General features: G+C 37.4%; 1 protein-coding gene and 2 pseudogenes across 2 annotated transcripts in view; 1 reads left to right on the forward strand and 2 right to left on the reverse strand.

The window, feature by feature from the left end:
- The window catches only part of LOC136386917 (jouberin-like), a 116,244-nt gene that overhangs the window by 14,044 nt on the left and 80,511 nt on the right, over positions 1-21,689 (reverse strand). The window lies entirely within an intron of this gene.
- On the forward strand, positions 300-494 carry LOC136386932 (H/ACA ribonucleoprotein complex subunit 3 pseudogene; annotated as a pseudogene).
- LOC136386915 (rho-related GTP-binding protein RhoQ pseudogene) lies at positions 2,898-20,686 on the reverse strand (annotated as a pseudogene).

Here is a 21,689-nt window from a genome sequence, read left to right on the forward strand (position 1 = left end):
ATGATACTGACAAGAGCCATGTGGCTCATGAGAGTCTGCTTGCATTCCACAGTGTGTGTATCCCATATGCTCTTATCTTCTCATCTGAAGACCACCTGCTCTCTTCTGAGCATCTCGGTATATACAATAACTTCTTTGCTTGTTTTAATATGGCAGTGGATGGATTCTGCATAAACTCTGTCTCCCACATCTCCAGTTTGATTTTGTGATCTATCTCCCTGTTTCAGGTTAAACCAAAGGGCCGTAAAAAAAGGGGGGAGACAGCAGATGGAACAGGAACCTTTGGCTTCAGCGTGATCATGTTTTTCTAGCATTACCTCAAAGAACAGGGAGACAGGGGTCTAGGCTCTGAGGACGTTTGACCCACAGGACGACAGACCTGCTCCACTCATCCCGCTTAGTTCTCCCTAGACAACAAATACTCTCAACACTGAATCACCATCCAGAAATGCTTTGAGGTGCTGATGAACCAGCAACCATGCCCTTTCCTTTGAGGGTCCCCTTAAATTTCATTTTCTCCTGCCACCTGCTATCCCTCTGAGACTTTCCAAGACCAAGCTCTTCTTTCTGTGAGTCTTGAAACCTTCTTACCAGCCTTGCTCTTTGGTACCCAGTGTCATCATGACCTTTGATTGCATCTCTGTGAGACAATCATGGCAGCATCTCCCTTAAAGAAAACTAGTTTGCATATTCTTTTCGTATTTTTGACCCATTCCCAGGTTACTGAAATTATATGAAAGAAAAAAAAAAGTTGAGAGACACAATCCCATCAAGAGGTTTGTTTTGAATTAATATTATTTCTATTTTCTTCTTATTCTGCTAGGTCTTGTCATAGAAAGTCTGTCTTGACCATTCTCTTGATGAGCATCCCCTATAACATACCATCTCTTCCAGACAGTGGTCGGCTGTGGGTATGGTATCTTTGTGTCTGCACTGTAAGTAGATGCTGTATCCTTGGCAGTATGTTCCAGAAATCTTTCTGCAGTAGAAGTTTAAAAACATGGGTTTATGTGCCCATGCTGGTAATGACAAGTCTAGGAAATGCAGCGCTCCACAAAATCCACTTGGTCAAATTCTGTCCACTCTTCACATATTTGAAACAGAGTCCCTTCTCTTTCTCAAAGCTTGCCGAGTTGCTTGGATATAATTGTGGTGGAAATGCCATTTTATTTTTTACATACATTTTTTAGTCTCCACAGCAGTGCTTGCCAGATAGTATTTCATGGTTTAAGCCGTCTGCCAAGCTGTGATAAGACATTTAAGTGAATTCCTCCTCATGTTATCTTCTGAGAAATTTGTGTTCATTATAGTTGTCTCTGAAGAATTCTCAATGGTTGTTGAAACTATAGTACCAAAGAAATATTAATCAGGATTGTTCAGCAGATGTTCCTTTCAACTTGATCCAAAATACAATCCAAAAATCAATATTCAACAAAACCCCAAGTCATTCAGCAAGCTAAGCTGTGCAGACTGAACTCACGTCTGAGTATCTTCACCTCCAGCACTGTTCCAGCTGGGCCCACAGTGGCTAGGCTTCTGTGTGCCAGCCTGCAGCCAGTGTGGCATCTGGGTCACACCATTTGCCCTCAGCTTTCTCCTTCTTCACTTAATCTCAGACTCGGGTCTCCAGAACAGTGAGAGAATGAGTTTTTGTGTTAAGCCACACCGACTTGCTGATATTTGTTTCAACAGCCCTCGAAAACTAAGCTGTGTGAATTTTACTTTGTTGACTGCTGGATTTTCTTGTAGTCCTTTAAAGAGTGTTAGACCTTTTTTGGCATGTAGTTAGTTACTAGAGATCATTTGGACCCTTTCCAGGTTTGCTTTTAAGTTTTGATACAGCAGATTCAGAAAAACTTTCTTCTAAGGCTCAATAAACCCCAATCCAGGGTGTAAATTATCCTCCTGATAATTCTAGCTGATGCCTTATATATTAGCAGGTTTGGTTTTTCCATTCTGGCTGTCTGAAATATGAAATATGAATTATTTCCATCTTGTGCAGCCTACTACTTTTGAGAGGTTCTTTCCTTGTGCAGTTTTATTTATCTCACACATATGCTGATCAGCACTCAGCCAAAGGCTTGTTAGGGTACCGCTTAACAGTTATTGGCAGAATCGCCAATTAGTATAAGAGGAAATAAAAAGTAACATCTTAGTCATTGTTATATTCCAGGAGCGATGTTACAGTTTAATTAATTGAACTAAATGTGTACATTGACTAAAATGTGTACATTGTTTATGTTTATGATAAATGCAATTATAGTCTTATTACACATTTGGCATCCTTTAAGAAAGCACATTAAGGTCCAATATAGAAATAGTTAAGTTACACTTAACTCGTCTTCAAGTAATAAAACATTTTTCTCCATCTCAGACACTCCTCAAGTATGGCTCATTTTCTGTCTGCATGTAGCGACAATGGCTACCTGATGGCCTTGTTACTTCCCCACTCTGGATATACTGGAACAGAAAGCTACTTACTTACAAAAATTAATTGGAGCAAAGGGAGAAGACATTTCTTTGTATTGATTAAATAATGACTATGCAGAAATGTGTATGGTCAAGCCAGGCAGTTTCATTTACAACAATGTTTGTTACAGAGTTTCAACATGATGTGATGGTAGTTTTTCAAACTATAAAACCCTGGCAGGATTGTGCACCTTCTAGTTGAAATGAAGTCTTTATAATAGATTGCGGCTTCAGATTTTGTTTGCTGCTTCTTGGACATTTTGGAAACACACTTAATGAATTTTATAGAATTCTGAGAACAGGATTTCTCCCCCACTTCTTTCATTTTTAAACTGCTTCATTATTTATAAGAGGTCTAGGTATAACTATAGCATTTCATATGCTTGCTCAGAGAAATGGACCATTTCCTTGGTCACTGAGGATGTTTCTCACATAATCAAACAACAGTTTATCCGCCTTATCTTATTCTTTTTTTATTTATCTCTGTGTGTTTTGTGGAGGTTAAAATGGCTACAATAGCCTAACCAAATAGCGCTGAACACTGCACAGAGCAACATACTCTGATATCTCTTGCTGTTTTCTGTTCTTGTTCCACACACATAGGTTTTTCTTTCATGACATTTGGTCTTGCTAACGTTTGGGGGTCACCTCAGAGACCAAGCTGAGTTGCTGTTAATAAAAACATTACATTTGGTGCATACTCCTTAAGTTCTGGTACCCATTCCTTTTACATTGTGAAATGAGGTTACCCTGACCACAGAGAAGCATATAAGGAAGACATCACTCACTGGACTAGATAAAGGTCTCAGACAATCATAGTCTTCCTGTGTGACCATAACTTCCCTGTCCGGCCGTGTCACCGAGTCCTAGGAGGTACCACCTGCCTACTAATGGTGATGCTGACTGTGTAGTGGTGGGGGATGGCAGACACTTAGCTCTCTGGGAAGGCGTCGCTGGCATAGCTCTTGAGTAGCACATCCTACCCACAGTCCTGTCACCAACCTCCACGCACGGGAGGATGAGTGTGCATGGCAGTGAGCCACGCTGCTACTGGACGCCTCCGGGCACGGTACTGGCTCCAGCGGCTTCTACCCATTGCCTCCAATACTTATTTAACAAGTGAAATAAAATAAGGTTTAAGAAAGTCCTATTTCTCAATAATGTCAATGGAAGACTATTTGGTCTTTACTATAAAAATAGAAAAATAGAGCAAAGTTAGTAAAAAATCTAATTTAAAAATAAATCCTTGGCCCTGGCCGGTTGGCTCAGTGGTAGAGTGTCGGCCTGGCGTGCGGGGGACCCGGGTTCGATTCCCGGCCAGGGCACATAGGAGAAGCGCCCATTTGCTTCTCCACCCCCGCCCCCCCTCCTTCCTCTCTGTCTCTCTCTTCCCCTCCTGCAGCCGAGGCTCCACTGGAGCAAAGATGGCCCGGGCGCTGGGGATGGCTCCTTAGCCTCTGCCCCAGGCGCTGGAGTGGCTCTGGTCGCGACACAGCGACGCCCCGGAGGGGCAGAGTATCGCCCCCTGGTGGGCAGAGCGTCACCCCTGGTGGGCATGCTGGGTGGATCCCGGTCGAGCGCATGCGGGAGTCTGACTGTCTCTCCCCATTTCCAGCTTCAGAAAAATACAAAAAAAATAAAATAATAAATAAATAAATAAATAAATCCTGAATTTTATAGAAATACATTACTATGTATTCAGATGACTCCTTTATGTATTCAGTGACATTGGGACTACATTTTATTTCACAAGAATAAAGAAACATACAGCCCTGTTTCTAGCATCACGTGATACAGTCTCTTATGATTATTTCCACAAATACTATGTAAGACGACTCTAAGATATTTATAAGAAAGAAACCAAGGTCCTGTTATTTTTAACTGATCTTATCTGGATAATAATAGATTAAGAAAACAGAGATAAAGAGAGTAAATAACTGCACAAAGTTTATTGTCTCTGCACCAGACAAACTATCTGTTCCTAGCCTGCTATATATAATGCTAGTATATGTGAACCTTAAACACTTCACCAAACAAATATTTGAGCATATTTGATTCCAGATATCTCTTGGTAAAGTAAATGCCGAGGGTAATGGAAGGAATCCCAAACTAGGAATCAAGACAGTGAGTTTTCAGCTCTGTCTGGGCCTCCAATACTAAAGTATACCTTTATTATAGACCATTCAGATGGAACATCTGTAAACTAAGGGGACTGAACCAGATGAAATTTGGTATACTTTCCAGGTTTAAAATTCCATCATACTAGGTACACAAATAACTATTCCAAAAAAACCCCCAAAACTAGCATTCATCACTTTTTTTTAAATTTTGAAATTAAATTTCAAATGTGGTGACATTGATCAGTAAGAGAGTACATAGGTCTCAGGAGAACATCTCTATACCATTAGCATTCATAAATTTTTAAGTAAATTTAAGCTGGTGGATAGTAGTGTGGCTGTATTATTTATAATCATACATGAATTAGAAGAGCTGGTTTCATTGCTGCAACACTGCACCAGAAAACCTTGTATTAATAAAACAATAACGATAAAGCATTTCTTCTGAACTTATCATTTGGAAATACTGCTTTCTTTTCAGAAAATAGAAACGACCTGACCTTTGAAGTTTACAAATAAGCCACTAATTTTATTTGGTGATTAATATCAATTAAACCTTTTCTTACAGAAGTCACAATTGACATACGCGGTAATAGTTATTAGTCCTTCACTACAGAAGGCTTTAACATGCATCTTTTTATTGGTTATTTCCTAAAAAAATCAAGAGGATGACACAGAACTTTATAGACTAGAATACATACCTTGTTGTTAGCAAAGGAAAATGGTAGTGTACTTTAATTTTCTTTCTTGGGAGGAATAGTAAACAGAGAATTGTGAATCACTGGTTTACATTAGAGTTCTCCAAGTGAGGTCTCCAGACCACAAGTGGCCCATTACCTGGAAACTTGTTAGAAATGCAAATCTTGGGTCCCATTCCAGACTAAGTGAAGTCATGGAGTCTGGGGATGGGGCCCAGCAGCCTCCCAGGAGATGCTGATATACCTAGCGTTTAGTCAGTACTTTCCTCCAACCTATTCTGTAGAACATGTACATTATTTTTTGCACATATCAAGTGACGCAACTGAGTAGGTAAGAAACAATTTAAAATATTGAGCCAAATCTTGTAACAAATTGTTACTGGCGAGACTTAAAAGTAAATGCACTCCTCCTTTCTTATTAGTTTTACATATCTTAAGTTTCTCTCTTGTCTCATAAAATGCTGGCCTGATCTGCTCCAGATTTGGGTATTTTAACATCTACTTTGTCATTTTTTCAACAAGGCCATGCTCAAACTGCAACTAGGAGTCATAGTAATCATTTCTTAGGTTTCCCTACAATTTCTAAGAGATTAGAAAAATTTTAAAATAAGAAAACAAGTAAAACTGAAAGATTAAATCAGTTTATCCAGCAATAATTATTAGGTACTTAAAATTAGCTGAGTTTATCAGCTACTCTTATAGGCTGGGAACAATACAGATGAAAATCTCGGCCTTCAGGGAGCTTCCATTTTATTGGATGTTTCATTGTTATTGCTCTGGTGGCCCTTTTAAAAAAGAGATACCTTTAATATTTGTAGTAGTCACTCTTCTGTTTCTCTACTTGTAAGCTGCAATAAATAGTAACAGGGTGCACATTGATATTGAATATTAAAATATAAATTTCTTTTTTCTGTTGTTGTCATTCAGTGAGAAGAGGGGAGGCAGAAAGACAGATTTCCACATGCACTCTGACTGGAATCTATCCAACAAGCCATCTAGGGGGCGATGCTCTGCCCGGCTGGGGTACTGCTTGGTTGCTCAGGCGGAGCAACCAAGTGCCCCAGGCGGAGGCCATGGGGCCATCCTCAGTGCATGGGGCCAACTCATTCCAATCGAGCCATGGCTGCAGGAGGGGAAGAAAAAGAAACAGAGAGAGAGAGAAAGAGAGAGAGAAAGAGAGGGAGGGAGAGAGAGAAGCGAGAGGGGAAGGGATAGAGAAGAAGACTGGCGCTTCTCTTGTGTGCCCTGACCAGGAATCAAATCCAGGACATCCAAACGCAGGGCCGATGATCTACCACTTAGCCAACCGGCCAGAGCCTATAAATTTCTTTAAATTATCTTACTAAACCATGAGGTATGAGTAAATTTTAAATTACTAGGAAAAAAAACTAGATACAGACTTTTTTTAAACAAAATACATTCAGTATTTGCAAATAATGCATTGTTCATAATGTGCAGATACTCAGTTTTAGGAGTTAAAGTTTGTACTCCATACTTTAAAGCAGGCCGAACAGGCTCAGAGTGCCTCCAAAGCCCCAACTCCAGAAAAGTGACACTATGTGACCTATGTGGCAGCCCCTGAAAAGTTCCATTCTCAGAGCTTGTACTTATTTGAGGTGACTCAGAGCCTGCTGTATTAACAGTCATATCTCTGGGGAACTTGTCAAAAATGATCAACTACAACTTAGGTGATGTAAGTTAGCACAAATAAGGGGTGGCTAAAAAGTTAAAAGGAAAATGACATGCCTATAAGTTACTATGAAAAGCTCAACACATTCCTGGAAATCTAGAAGGCCACATGCATGTGCAGGACTGTGTATATGCCCAGGGAAGACCAGAGAAGGCTCTAATCTTTCACCTCTGGCTGACCTTCATAGTCTGTGCAAGAAGGTGAAATCCACCTTATTTCCCCATGTATAAGATGCACCTTAATTTGGGGGCCTGAAATTGAAAAAAAAATGTATTACATAAAGTCACTGAACTCAAGTTTTATTCATCATAAAATTTATATAACTCCTCATCACTGTCAAAGCTCCCATACATTAGCTTGTCCTCATCTGTGTCTGATGACAAGCCACTGTCTTCAACAATGAGTGCAACAACAAGTGCAAAAAAGCGGAAATGCAAGTAAAAAAAAATTACAACCACTGTATAAGTAAGATGCACCCAGTTTTTAGGCCCCAAATTTTTTGGAAAAAGGTGCATCTTATAATACATGGGGAAATACGGTATGTAAGGCAGAATGATAAAAACTGCTTATCAAAACATTACAAACACGTCCCAAGCACACACAGAACTCCTTGGAAAGGCTTCAGGACTTCTTGGTGCCAGGCCTTTAAAGAAATCTCTGTCCAGTCATTAGATGACCACTTAGCTAAGTGGGTACACCTCAGTGGTTGCACAACACAAAAAATACAAACTTTATACAGAATTACTCAAAGAAATTTACAAACTAAATAAGTAGTAAGAATAATAATTACAAAAAAGACAAATCATAAAAGGGAAGGGTAGAGAGTCTGATTTCCAGGTTTGCCACATTATAGTATCTCAAATGTCCAATTAGAAACAAAAAATTTATAAGACATAAAAAAGTAACAGTGAAGTATAATCCTACACAGAAATGAAAAAAGTCAATAAAATCTATTCCTGAGAGAGTCCAGGTATTAGATTTACTAGACAAAGATTTTTAAAAAATTTATATATAATATGTTAAAAGACATAAAGAAAACCATAAGAAGAGAACTAAGAGAAAGTACAAGAATGATATATCAGCAAATAGCAAATATCAACAGAAAGACAGAAATAATTTTAAAAAATAGAAATTCTGGATTTCAAAAGTACAATATTCAACAGAGTCATTGGCTCGTCTATAGATTTGAATGGGCAGAGGAAAGAATCTGTGGAACTTTGAGGTAAGCAAATTGAGATTATCTAGTCTGAGGAACAGACAGAAAAAGAAGGAAGAAAAAATGCCAAAAGCCAACATCCTTTCCAGATAAAACACTCAACATGGAAGAATACAAAGGAATTCCTAAACCTGATAAAGGCTGAACAAGGCATGGCGATCTTGTTCAATGCTTTTCCTGTATCTGTTGAGATTATTGTGTGGGTTTTTGCCCTTAATGCTATTTTTATGGCCTATTACATTGACTAATTTTCATATATTAAATCATTACTATCCTAATAGAACTGCTTACTTATACTACATTTCTAAAAACAAAAAATTATTTCTACACTGAGTATAAGCTCTGAATCCAGTATATACATATAACATATTTTTAAAACTATGTCTAATTTTATATAATTATATAGTAAAATATGATTTGCTAAATTAGAAAATGGGCAAAAAATTAGAATAGATTCTCCAAAGAGGAGACAAATAAACCTTCAAAAGATGCTCACATCATCAGTAACTAAGGAAATCCAAAACAGAAGACACTACTCTACCCACTAGGATGGTTATAACAACAGGACAATAAGTGTGGATGAGGCTGTAGAGAAACTGAAACCCTCGTACATGGCTGCTGGATTGTAAAATGGGTCAGAGCCACTTTAGGGAACATTTTGACAGTTCCTCAAAATGTTTAACATACAGACAACGTGACACAGCAATTTCATGACTAAATCTGTACCCAAAGGAACTGAAAATATGTCTACACAAAAACCTGTATGTGAATGTTCATATAGCATTATTCATACCAGCTAAAAATGGAAGCAACTTAAATGCTCACCAGCAGATTAAAGGTAAATAAAATGTGGTATATCCACATAAGAGAATCGTATTTAGCCATAAAAAGTAGTAAAATTTTGATGCATGCTCTGACATGGAGGAACACTGAAAACATTGTGCTAAATGAAAAAGGTCTGACACAAAAGGTCATGTATGATATGACTGTATTTATATAAAACATTCAGAATAGGCAAATCCATGGAGTCAGGAGGTAGTTTAGTATTTGCCAGGGGCTAAGGAGAGAAAGCAATGGAAGCGGGGTGGCTGCTAATGAGTATGCGTTTTCTTTTTGGGGTTGTATTGAATGTTTTAAAATTAGAGAGTGACGACAGTTGCAAAACTCTTGTGAATATATTAAAGCCTGATGAACTGTAGACTTTGGAAGGGTAAATTTTATGTTATTTGAATGATATCAAAATGAAACTATTAAAAAAGAACATCATTGCATCTTGGCCTTTTGGCTAAAATCAAGTACAAAAAAAATAAGAACATCACATGGTTATGAAAGGTGGAGCTGATTATGATAAATAAAGCAACAAATACAAGCAAACATACTCAGACCATCCCTCTCCATGTCAGAGAGGAGAGCTGAGTCTGGCTGTGGATGTGGAAATACAGTATGAGATAGGGAGAAAGTGATACATAAGAGGAACGGATACGCTTCATTGATCACCAAGGTTTTGCTGGTAAGAACTATGCTGCTAGTTGCGCCACTGACAGAAAATAAAAGTGAAAAGCCCAGTGAGGTTCCTGCGAACACGGCAACTTTACTGAGCTGTGTTCACTGTGAGGTTCTTTGGGTTACCAAACGGTCAATCGCCTGAGTGATTATAAAGACTTTTTCTTTTTTTTTTTTTTTTAATAATTTTATTTTTTTAATGGGGTGACATCAATAAATCAGGATACATATATTCAAAGATAACAAGTCCAGGTTATCTTGTCGTTCAATTATGTTGCATACCCACCACCCAAATTCAGATTGTCCTCTGTCACCTTCTATCTTGTTTTCTTTGTGCCCCTCCCCACCCCCTTTCCCTCTCCCATTCCCCCCTCCCCCCCGTAACCACCACACTCTTATCAATGTCTCTTAGTTTCACTATTATGTCCCACCTACGTATGGAATAATACAGTTCCTGTTTTTTTCTGATTTACTTATTTCGCTTCGTATCATGTTATCAAGATCCCACCATTTTGCTGTAAATGTTCCGATGTCATCATTTCTTATGGCTGAGTAGTATTCCATAGTGTATATGTGCCACATCTTCTTTATCCAGTCATCTATTGATGGGCTTTTTGGTTGTTTCCATGTCCTGGCCACTGTGAACAATGCTGCAATAAACATGGGGCTGCATGTGTCTTTACGTATCAATGTTTCTGAGTTTTTGGGATATATACCCAGTAGAGGGATTGCTGGGTCATAAGGTAGTTCTATTTTCAGTTTTTTGAGGAACCACCATACTTTCTTCCATAATGGTTGTACTACTTTACATTCCCACCAACAGTGGATGAGGGTTCCTTTTTCTCCACAGCCTCTCCAACATTTACTATTTCCTGTCTTGCTAATGACAGCTAATCGAACAGGTGTGAGGTGGTATCTCATTGCCGTTTTGATTTGCATTTCTCTAATAGCTAAAGAAGATGAGCATCTTTTCATATATCTGTTGGCCATTTGTATTTCTTCCTGGGAGAAGTGTCTATTCATATCCTCTTCCCATTTTTTGTTGTTGAGTTTTATGAGTTCTTTGTATATTTTGGATATTAGGCCCTTATCTGAGCTGTTGTTTGAAAATATCATTTCCCATTTAGTTGGCTTTCTGTTTATTTTGTTATCAGTTTCTCTTGCTGAGCAAAAACTTCTTAGTCTGATGTAGTCCCATTCATTAATTTTTGCTTTCACTTCTCTTGCCTGTGGAGTCAAATTCATAAAATGCTCTTTAAAACCCAGGTCCATGAGTTGAGTACCTATGTCTTCTTTTATGTACTTAATTGTTTCAGGTCTTATGTTTAGATCTTTGATCCATTTTGAGTTAATTTTTGTACAGGGGGAGAAACTGTAGTCCAGTTTCATTCTTTTGCATGTGGCTTTCCAGTTTTCCCAGCACCATTTATTGAAGAGTCTTTCTTTTCTCCATTGTGTGTTGTTGGCCCCTTTATCAAAAATTATTTGACTATATATATATGTGGTTTTATTTCTGGACTTTCTATTCTGTTCCATTGGTCTGATTGTCTATTTTTCTGCCAATACCATGCTGTTTTGATTGTCGTGGCCCTATAATATAGTTTGAAGTCAGGTATTGTAATGCCCCCAGCTTCATTTCTGTTCTTTAGGATTGCTTTGGCTATTTGGGGCTTTTTATAGTTCCATATAAATCTGATGATTTTTTGCTCTATTTCTTTAAAAAACGTAAAGACTTTTTCTAATGGGAAGAAGAACAAATAATTAAAATGAGAAATAGCAACTGAGGAGTCATTCATACTTTGGTGTCAGCCGAAACTTAAGGGTATACAATGAGGTTTACAAGTAGGGTTCAGGGAAGAAGCGAGGAAGCCTAGTCACCTCGCTCTTGGGTGGCACTCAAAATCACCATCTCATCCTTTGCTCCTGTTCAAACAGCTGTCTGTGGCATGTGGGTAGCAGAGTTTGAAGTGTAGCAGGTGTTTGTAATTTCCTTTCTCAAGGTCACAGGTGACTCTGCCAGCGTGCTAGAAAAACCATGGTTTCTGGGCCCCGTTCTTCCCACCAAACCCCAAGATCCCCTTCTCACATCCAGATTACCTTCTGCTCCTTGTGTCTTGTAACTCGTCCCACAGCTATTAGAAGTGAAGGACCATTGCTCATAGGAAATCTACCAAGACTTTATCCACTTAACCTCAAATCGTATCTAAATAAGTTTCTAGGCGAGTGGACGGGATATTTTCCAAGAAAAACTTTTGAAATTGGCTTTCTGAGATAATGTCCATGGTAGATTTACTACGTGGGAGGAATCTGTGTTGGACTATGTCCCTCCTCCAACCCAGACCTTTAGGACCCTGTTTCCCGTCATTCTGGTCAGCCCTCCCAGTACGGCTCAGTTGTCTATACCCTGCATTGCGGCTCCTGCTTAACCCCATTATAAGTTACACTGACGACACAAAGATCAGATGAGATAATGAACATATGGAACAGAGCTTTTAAAGCTATAAATTGTTTTTACAAGCATTAATTGCTGTTAATATTACCCGAACTGCTCCCAATTTCCACAGAATCTGCTTTGTTCCACTGAGTGGCATTAGATTTAATGGCTTATTCACACAAACTGATTCTGCTTTTAGGGAGACCATCTTGTTGGCTCATATACCAAAATGCATTAACACATTCAATTTAAATGTTTCTAGGAGACCCTTTAAAAATTTTTTTTTATTGAATTTATAGGGGTGACGTTAATTAATAAAATTACATGGATTTCAGGTGCACAATTCCATAATGTATCAAATTATATGTTCATCACCCCAAGTCAAGTCTCCCATCACCTTATGCCTCCTCTGCCCTCCTCCACCTTCCCTACCCCCTTTCCCTCCTGCAATCCACACTGTTGTTGTGTCTATAAATGTTTTTCTTGATTAATCTCTTCACCTTTTTCACCCAGTCTCCCACCCCCATTCCCTCTGACAGCTGTCAGTCTGCTCTCTGTATCTATGAGTCTGTTTCTATTTTGTTAGTTTATTTTGTTCATGGATTCCATGTATAAGTGAAATCATATAATACTTGCCTTTTTCTGCCTGGGTTGTTTCAATTAGCATAATGATTTGGGAGACCCTTAAAGACCTTTTGTGTTTCAGTTTCCCTACTGGGAAATGACGATAATACTTTTATCTTTTAGAATTATTATGACATTCAAGGGAGATAACCTATATAAAGCACTTTATACAGTGCCTGGTACAGAGGTAAGTGCCCAATAAAAGTTAGGTATAATAATTACTATTCAACTCCTAAAGTTCTTTGACTTATCATAAAAAAATGGTGTTTTGTAGTAAGATATTTCTGTAAAACACCCACAACTATAAATACAGCCATATTTTCCAAACCAAATACAGATCTACTAACTTCACCTCAATGTCTGAAAAGAGAAATGTATTTCTGGTTTTGGCAAAGTCAGCTCTGAATCCAAAAGGCGCCCTCAGAGAAGCCTGCTCATGTTGCCATCAGATACTACCAGGAGAGATATGGTGACAAGAAAACTGTGAAGTTTCATTCCATTTCCTTTAGGAATTTATCTCAACCTTGATGCATCATACTAATCTGTGATCCAATCATGTGGTAATGCCAAGAGGTGTCTGTGTTGCTGGCTGCCGTGCAGAGACTGATCTCTGGGGACACTGAACTGGTGGCGGGATGAAGAGTACCCCAGAAGGAAGGAAATAGGTGAACTCACATTTATCAGGGCGAAGAAAGAATCTACGGAACATTAGTACTGTAGTGGCATTTGGGAGATGTTCATGTAGGCAGGAAAAACAGAGCACTTAGTTTAATAAGTTTTTATTACATTTCTCCCCCAAATGGAGAGTATTTCAGAAGATAATGAAGGTTACACTTTTTGTTTTCTAAATAATTCCTTTTTAAACAATTATTTTCTGGCATGATCTACTCAAGTTTTGACTTCTTCTATAGACCATATCAATGCTTCCTCATAAAGGGATCACATTTTATACTGATTGGCAGGAAAATTTCAAGTAATCACCAACCCTTATTTTTTAAAATATGCAAGTAAATGCTTTGGTAAGCACAATGCCATGTAACACTTTAAAATTGCTTTTAAATTATATTCCCCAATAAAAATAACATAAATAAAAACTTAAATTGCCCATGTCAGGAAATTTTCACTATTTTTATTTTGCTTGCTATTTAATATTTTTTCTGATGTTCTGAATAAAGACAAATAAGGGGCATTATTAATTTTGTCAGTGTTTCAGAGTTTGGAAGAAAGCTATTATCACAGCTAATAATAATAAGAAAAGAATTCAAAGGAATTTTTACAGGCCAGATACTGACTCAAAAATAAACTGATGAGCCTGGCCTGTGGTGGAGCAGTGGATAAAGAATATACCTGGAATGCTGAGGATGCTGGTTCAAACCCCGGGTTTGCCTGGTCAAGGCACATATGACAAGCAACCAATGAACAACTAAAGTGAAGCAACTATGAGTTGGTATTTCTTGCTCCTCTCCCCTCTCTATCCTCTCTATAAAATCAATAGATAAAAATCCTAAAAAAAAAAAAAGACTGAAATTTGAAATTTAACAAGGACAAACGAACAACTGCCCTTTGTGTTAAACACTAATTTCAGAGAGATTACTGTTAGTGTTAACACACTGTACTCAGTACTTGAAACAAAAGAACAACACTAATAAGGTAGGTATAATTATTATCTCCATTCTAGAGATGAGGATACTGAGGCACAAATATATAAATAATGGGAAAATAAGTCTTGATAGCATCTTTAAAACATCAAGGAGTTATGGTGGGTTTATGTTCAAATGAAACAGTATCCAGACTGCAGAAACTGTTAATACCACTACATTTCTCATATCACAGTTAGAACAGTAACTGCTTTTCCAAAGACTGTGAACAAGAAGGAACAGAATCAACATACATTAAGAGAAGTAAATGGATGTGATACAGATACTTTCAAACATATTAAGAGCTGCTTTCATGGAAGAGGAAACTGATATGTCTTACAATGGTCTCGAAAAACAGTACAGCTAAGATCTTAATCATTTGTAGTAAAATACAAAACCTGAGTAAGTCATGAAAACACAGCGTTTTAAGGTAGAACCAGTTTTGTTTTCCAGGAAAGAACGTATCCACAAGCAAAGGGGCTTTTTCTTTAGTGTAGTTGATGCATCTTTTTCATATGTTGAAACCAGGTGACTGGAAATGTATAGAAATTAGAAATGTCTCATAGCTCTATAACAGTATCCCACTACTGGCAGCTAATGTAATCTTTGGAAAAGTAGTGAGGCAAATATCAAGAACTCCAGAGGCTCTTTGGGAGCATGTTAATTAAAAAAAGAAAAGAACCTCCTGATTGTTTACTAACTGTGTGATCCTAGGCAAGCCTCTTCACTTTTCAGTGCCTCGGTTTCATAATTTATAAAGTGGGCATGATAATACTTCTGTGAGAACTGTGCAGCTGGGCCCTGGACGGGAAGCTGTGGATACCCTTGCTGTGAAGAATCTGCTTGCTCCCTGCCCATGATAATGCAAATGACTTCCCACACTGAAACCTGAGCCCTTCTGACTATTGGGTCTCCCTTCTGAATTCTGTGGCTGTGGCCCTGTCAAGCATAACAGATTTAGATCTTCAAACTCATCCTCTTTTCTGAGATCCAAGCCTATATTCTCATTTTTTTGTTGAACATTTCTATTTGTTCATGGTCTTTGGTTATCTGAAATTTAACATGTCTAAAATTGAATCTGTTATTCTCTAAAAATCAGCTTTCATTCATTTGTGTTTTCAAAAACATGTAGTCTGTTAATGAAGTCATCATTCTCTCAGTAACCTATGTCTGCAGTTTTGGAATCATTGTTTACCACTTTTCTTTTGAGTCCCTATCTTAAGTTCTTTTTTAAAAAAATTCATTTGAGAGAGGAGAGAGAGAGGGAGAGAGAGAGGGGAGGGAGGAGCAGAAAGCATCAACTCCATGCGCTTTGACCAGGCAAGCCCAGGGTTTCGAACAGGTGATCTCAGCGTAAATGCTTTATCCAGGTTGATGCTTTATCCACTGCGCCACCACAGGTCAGGCCCTATCATCAGTTCTAGTCTGCAAATACTTCTCATTTCCCTTTTGTACATATATACAGTGGAATATTACTTGACCATAAAAATGAATGGCATCTTAACATTTGCAACAGAATGGATGGACCTAGAGGGTATTATGCTAAGTAAAATAAGGCAGACACAGAAAGACAAGTACCATATGATTTCACTTATATGCGGAATATCAACAACAAAATAAACAAATGAGCCAACGAAATAGAAATAGACTCATACAGAGAGCAGGCTGATGGATGCCAGAGGGGAGGGTTACTGGGTGGTGGGGTTAAAAAGGTGAAGTGATTAAGGAATACTATTAGTAGATAAAAAATTGGTATGGAGTGTAAGGCAAAACATGGGGAATGTAGTCAATAAAGTGTGGTGACGATGGTGCCAAGTGGACTCTTGAATTATCGCAAGGAGCATTTTGGGAGTATATGAATGTCTCTCCACTGTCCTGTTCATTTGAAACTAATACAAAATAGTGTTGAATGCAAACTGTAATTGAAAAATAAAATAATAATTACATTACCCCCTTGGTCATATTCTCATGCTCAAATTCCTTACTATTGCTTATACTGAGCCTTAATTCTTTATTAAAGTCTTAATTCTTTATCCAACGTCCAGCAATCTATATAAATCATGCCCAATTTACCTTTTCTAATCTTTTAGCTCATGTTCTTAAATACTCTGCTTCAGTCAAACTGTCTATTCATCTGTCAAGTGTGTGTATTTTTACTTTTATGGATCTTTTGGTCACACTGTTACTCTCATCTAGAATATCCTAATCCTTTTTAAATCCCATCCTCCCTTGTTATACAGTAGCACCTTCCCAAACAGCCTTCTCTAAACAGCTTCCCCAAACTCTCTAGTCCTGGGAATTCCTACAGCACTCAAGACCTAACCCACAGTGCTTTCCTTCAGCACAAGCAGCCCTGGTGACAAGACATCTGTTTCATATTGTTCTGAACTTCTTTCCATTTCATGTATTGGGATTTAAGTGTTTACAGCTAACTTTTCTAAGAGACCAAGGCATGAAGCAGGTATTATATATATAAATATATTTTTAATGCTTATTTTATTGATTTTAGAGAGAGAAGGGAAGAGAGAGACAGAGATGACAGAAACATTGATCTGTTGTTCCTGTATGTGCCCTGTCGGGGGTGGGAGGACTGAACTGATAACCTCTGTGCTTCAGCACGATGCTCTCGTCAACCGAGCTATCCAGCCAGGGCATGTTTTATATGTTTTGTATTTCTACTTTTGCCATACTACTCTCAGACCTGCCTGGTGTTTGGTACTGTACTGTCCTATGCATATTCTTAGTGTTTTCTGATAATTTAGAAAATACATTCAGATTATGCCACTGTTATGTTATAGTCCTCCAGTAATATAAAATTTTCAGAATTAAAAAAGTTTTCCAGGTAGAAAAATTTATAATAGTCAAAAGAAAATTAGGGGGGAAAAGCTAAGAAAATCATAAATGTCAGTGGAGTGTGCTGATGGAAAAAATCAATATAAGCATCACAATTTACAGAGTCTGGGTGAAAAATGTGTTGATACTTAAGAAAAATGTTCTATTATGGAGAACTCACAGTGGTCTTAAAGAATTAGACCTATTTTGCACTTACATTCAGTAGAACTTTGTCACTATTTTATCGAAAAGTGACAATAGATTCTTTTATGACTTAAACTATAAAAGCTTATAGTTTATCAGTTCTCTCTCCACCCTGCAATTACTTACAGGAAGAGATTGTCTATAGGTTTTATTTTATGAGTTTTATAGGGATACATTCACCCCAATTTACATACTATGAATTCCTGGAAAACCCTACAGATCGGAGAAAACAAAGTGCTCCTTTGGATCAAAGACATTTCATTTGAACTCTCATGCATTTATCCAAAAACAAGCTGCTCCAAATATTATCTAAAAATGTGAGATATATTTTACATTAATAGATGTGTAAAGTATATTACACTAATATATAATAATGCAGTATACAGCGATCTTGTGAACGCAGAGTGGGATAAACAATGCTAACAATCTAATAACTCAAAATATGGTAGAATAGGTACAGATATCATAAAATTCGAGTCTCAGAATAAAATCAAATTTGTAGGCTTTAGATAAGTACGTTTATAAATAATGTTAATGTTAAAGGCAAGAAACATCACAAACATCTAGATATATTTCCAAAATAATAAAACTATAACACACTTTAAATTTATTATTGATGAAAAATTATGTGACAAACATTTATCTATCAAACCCTTAGAATATCTAGGAGTGTAACTGCAGAATGAATAAATTAATAGTTTGTTAATAGGCTGGTCATATAATGAGAAAGAATAATAAATCAAGATTTAAATTTCCAATTAAGGCCCTGACTGGTTGGCTCAGTGGTCAAGCATTGGCCAGGCATGCAGAAGTCCTGGGTTTGATTCCCAGTCAGGGCACACGGGAGAAGCAGCTATCTGCTTCTCCACTGCTCTCTTTCTCTCTTCTTTCTCTTCCCTTCCCACAACTATGGCTTGATTGGAGCAAGTTGGCCCTGGGCGCTGAGGATGGCTCCAAGGCCTGGCCTTGGGAGCTAAAAACAGCTTGGTTGCTGAGCATCAGAGCAATGACCCCAGATGGGCAGGGCATCGCCCATAGGGGGCTTGGCAGGTGGATGTTGGTCAGGGTGCATGCAAGTCTGTCTCTCTGCCTCCCCACTTCTCACTTAAGGGAAAAAAATTCCAGTTATGCTAGAACACTTAAAATTCTACTAATTAATGCAATGCTTAGGTGAATGGCAAAGTGTTCCAGGAGACAGCCTGGATTTTGTTTCAACCTGTTGTGGTAGATGTGAAGCCTCTGTGAAAATGCAAGCTATAGTTTATAAACTGCAAAAAAATCCATTTGTTAGAAGAAAAATTGTTCTCATTAATGGGGTTGTGGAATCACTAAATAAAATAAGAAGAAAGGAATGATATTAGTTAACAGGGGTAGTCAACCTTTTTATACCTACTGCCCACTTTGGTATCTCTGTTAGTAGTAAAATTTTCTAACCGCCCACCGGTTCCACAGTAATGGTGATTTATAAAGTAGGGAAGTAACTTTACTTTATAAAATTTATAAAGCAGAGTTACAGCAAGTTAAAGCATATAATAATAATTACTTACCAAGTACTTTATGTCGGATTTTCGCTAAGTTTGGCAGAATAAATCTTTATAAAACAACTTAATATAGTTAAATCTATCTTTTAATTTATACTTTGGTTGCTCCACTACTGCTCACCATGAAAGCTGGAACGCCCACTAGTGGGTGGTAGGTACCAGGTTGACTACCACTGTTAGTATTACAGGTGTGGAATTCAAGAAGCTTTACAAAAATCAGTGAAAGTTACAACAGTCCACACTGATGCTATTTGAATTTTACGGACTTTCAAAATAATTCTCAAATCACAAATAGTTATTTATATACTCAGCATGGCTTACCATGTTCTTATTCCACTAGATAATATGGAAAGCTATGGGAACTGCAGGGCATATGGTTGTCCATTAAAAAGTAGGTATGTTTGAACCATATTTCTCATGTACTAATCTCAAGTAAGAAAAGACCAAATCTGTGAGGGAAGACTTCCTTATGCTATTACAATTTCTCTTTGATTTTCAAATAAGTCTTTCATTCAAGGTAAATATAGGATTCCCGCCTGTATCGACTTAACTATTAACTAACTTTTACACCCACTTTTCAGGGTTCAGACAGTGACCTCTGATTAACCTGAATCTGATATTATCCTTCACTTGCTGTAAGCAGTGAGCAGGTGCAGCAACTAGTTCTTAAAGTGGCATGCTCTAATTATTTGCATATAATTTAATCTTATGATTCTCTAATGTTTTGTTTGCTTTTCCTATCTGAGTGAATACCCTTTAGAACAAAAATCAGTGAAAAGGAAGCCATACATTCAATTATCATAGTTTTAGGTATAAAGAAAGTATAAAGAAATTAGGTATAAAGAAAATAAGAGTATCTGTAATATATGAGCTTCCTATACAAAGGAATAACTATCAGGCTGACATCCAATATCCCTCCTGAGATACTAAATGCTGGTATTGATGATAAATTCTTGCAATGCTTTGAGGGGAAAGGATTATATCTAAGTAATTAAATCCCTGGCAAACTGTATTATACAAAGATATATAAGAAATATTTAAAAATATGTAGACTCAGATAAAATACCCCTTTCAATTTACATTTCTTGAAAATATAGCTTGAAAACATACTTTGATGTAAACGAAATTAAGAGCTCAGAATGCTAAAACACAAGTAGTGACCATAGTTAGTAAAGAAGAAAGGTCTTCTTCTTTTTCATGGAGGGGAAAATGCCATGTGGGGAAACTGTTTGACTTCATATCAAAGGCATCTCAAAAACAGATATGGCATTATTTATGTCAGAAAGAAAAAAATTCCAAACAAAAATATTAAAGTTCATATAATAAATGAAAAAAGAAAGTAAAAAGACACAGAGAGAACAGAGACAAAGGTACAAAGCGGGTTCTGTCTCAGGATAAACTATATTTTCTTAAAAAATACTACGTCCCATTATAGTGCTATAGGATCAAACCATCCTCTGTAACCATATGTCACTGAAAAGTTCATTCCAACTCAGAATGTCAAGACACACATCGCTCTCTGTTATAGGGGCTTGGAAAGTCTCCTTTCCCTTATCTGATGAATAGCTGTAGCTACCTATCTCGCATTCTCCTCGATCCGAGCCATCCCTGGTGGTACCTGGAGCAGGAGAGACGTGGGAGTGAATGTGCAGAGAAGTAAGCTGGAAATTGCTGGCTAGGTCCGAAGTCAAGAAGTCACTCAAGGCTCCAGCCTCAGCCATTCTGAAATCCTAGCCCATTCCCCCTTTCTATTTTTTTCTGATCCCAGAAATATCTCTCCTTTTTGGGCCAATATAGTAAAAAAGAACTTACAAATATCCTACCTTTGTTAAACTTTTAGATAGACTTTTTCCTATTTCTCTTATTTCTAAATAGTTTCCTCTCTTAATCCCACTAGTGAAAATAAGGCTATATAGGTGCAAAGGGTAGAAATGAGGAAAAATTATATTTTCTATGAAAAATCAGACTTTACATTCTAGGACAATGGATTAACAAATACACTTGTGATTCTATTTAGAGGTTATGGAGAAAGGGCTATGCTTAGCTGTCAGTAAGCAGGGGGCCTGTGGAGGAAAGGGGAAGAAGCATCGCAGAATGTGCTTAATTTGTATTAAAGAGAGAGAGGAGAAGAGCTTCAAAAATGCAAAAAGGAAGCTTGGCTCAGTTCAGAACCTAGAGAACTGAGTGAGGAGTCCTGCACAAACCAAGTATATTACAACCTCTCGACTGCATAGAGTAGAAATGTTATTACTATAATAGGAGCTGTCATTTAATAATACAGCTGAGAACATATAAGCAAAAGACCAACACTATTTAAACTAATATTATTAGATATCGGTACTAATTCACTGGAGTTATTTTGAGATCATTACTATATATATAAATGTTAATACCATTATTTCTCATGGGTTCATAAAAACTTGATTCTATCATTTTATTAACATGAAAATCTATAATCAGCCTACAGGATAAGACAATAAAACCTCTGCTGAGCTGTCCTTTTCTGAGTTTTAGCATTTACAAAAAAACAACAAAAAACCCCCCACAAACAAACAAAAGCAGAAATGTAAACATCACTGCCACAGGAATGCCAAAAAGAATAACATAAATTTCAAAAGTATTCAAAATAATCCAATGAGTGTATGATACAACAAATACATCAAAATTATTTTCCATAATTACTAATCTTCAACTTTTAAATATTAAAGAATAAAATTGACACAA

The sequence above is a fragment of the Saccopteryx leptura genome, unplaced genomic scaffold (genome assembly GCF_036850995.1).
Source record: "Saccopteryx leptura isolate mSacLep1 unplaced genomic scaffold, mSacLep1_pri_phased_curated manual_scaffold_21, whole genome shotgun sequence".
NCBI classification, from domain to species: domain Eukaryota; kingdom Metazoa; phylum Chordata; class Mammalia; order Chiroptera; family Emballonuridae; genus Saccopteryx; species Saccopteryx leptura.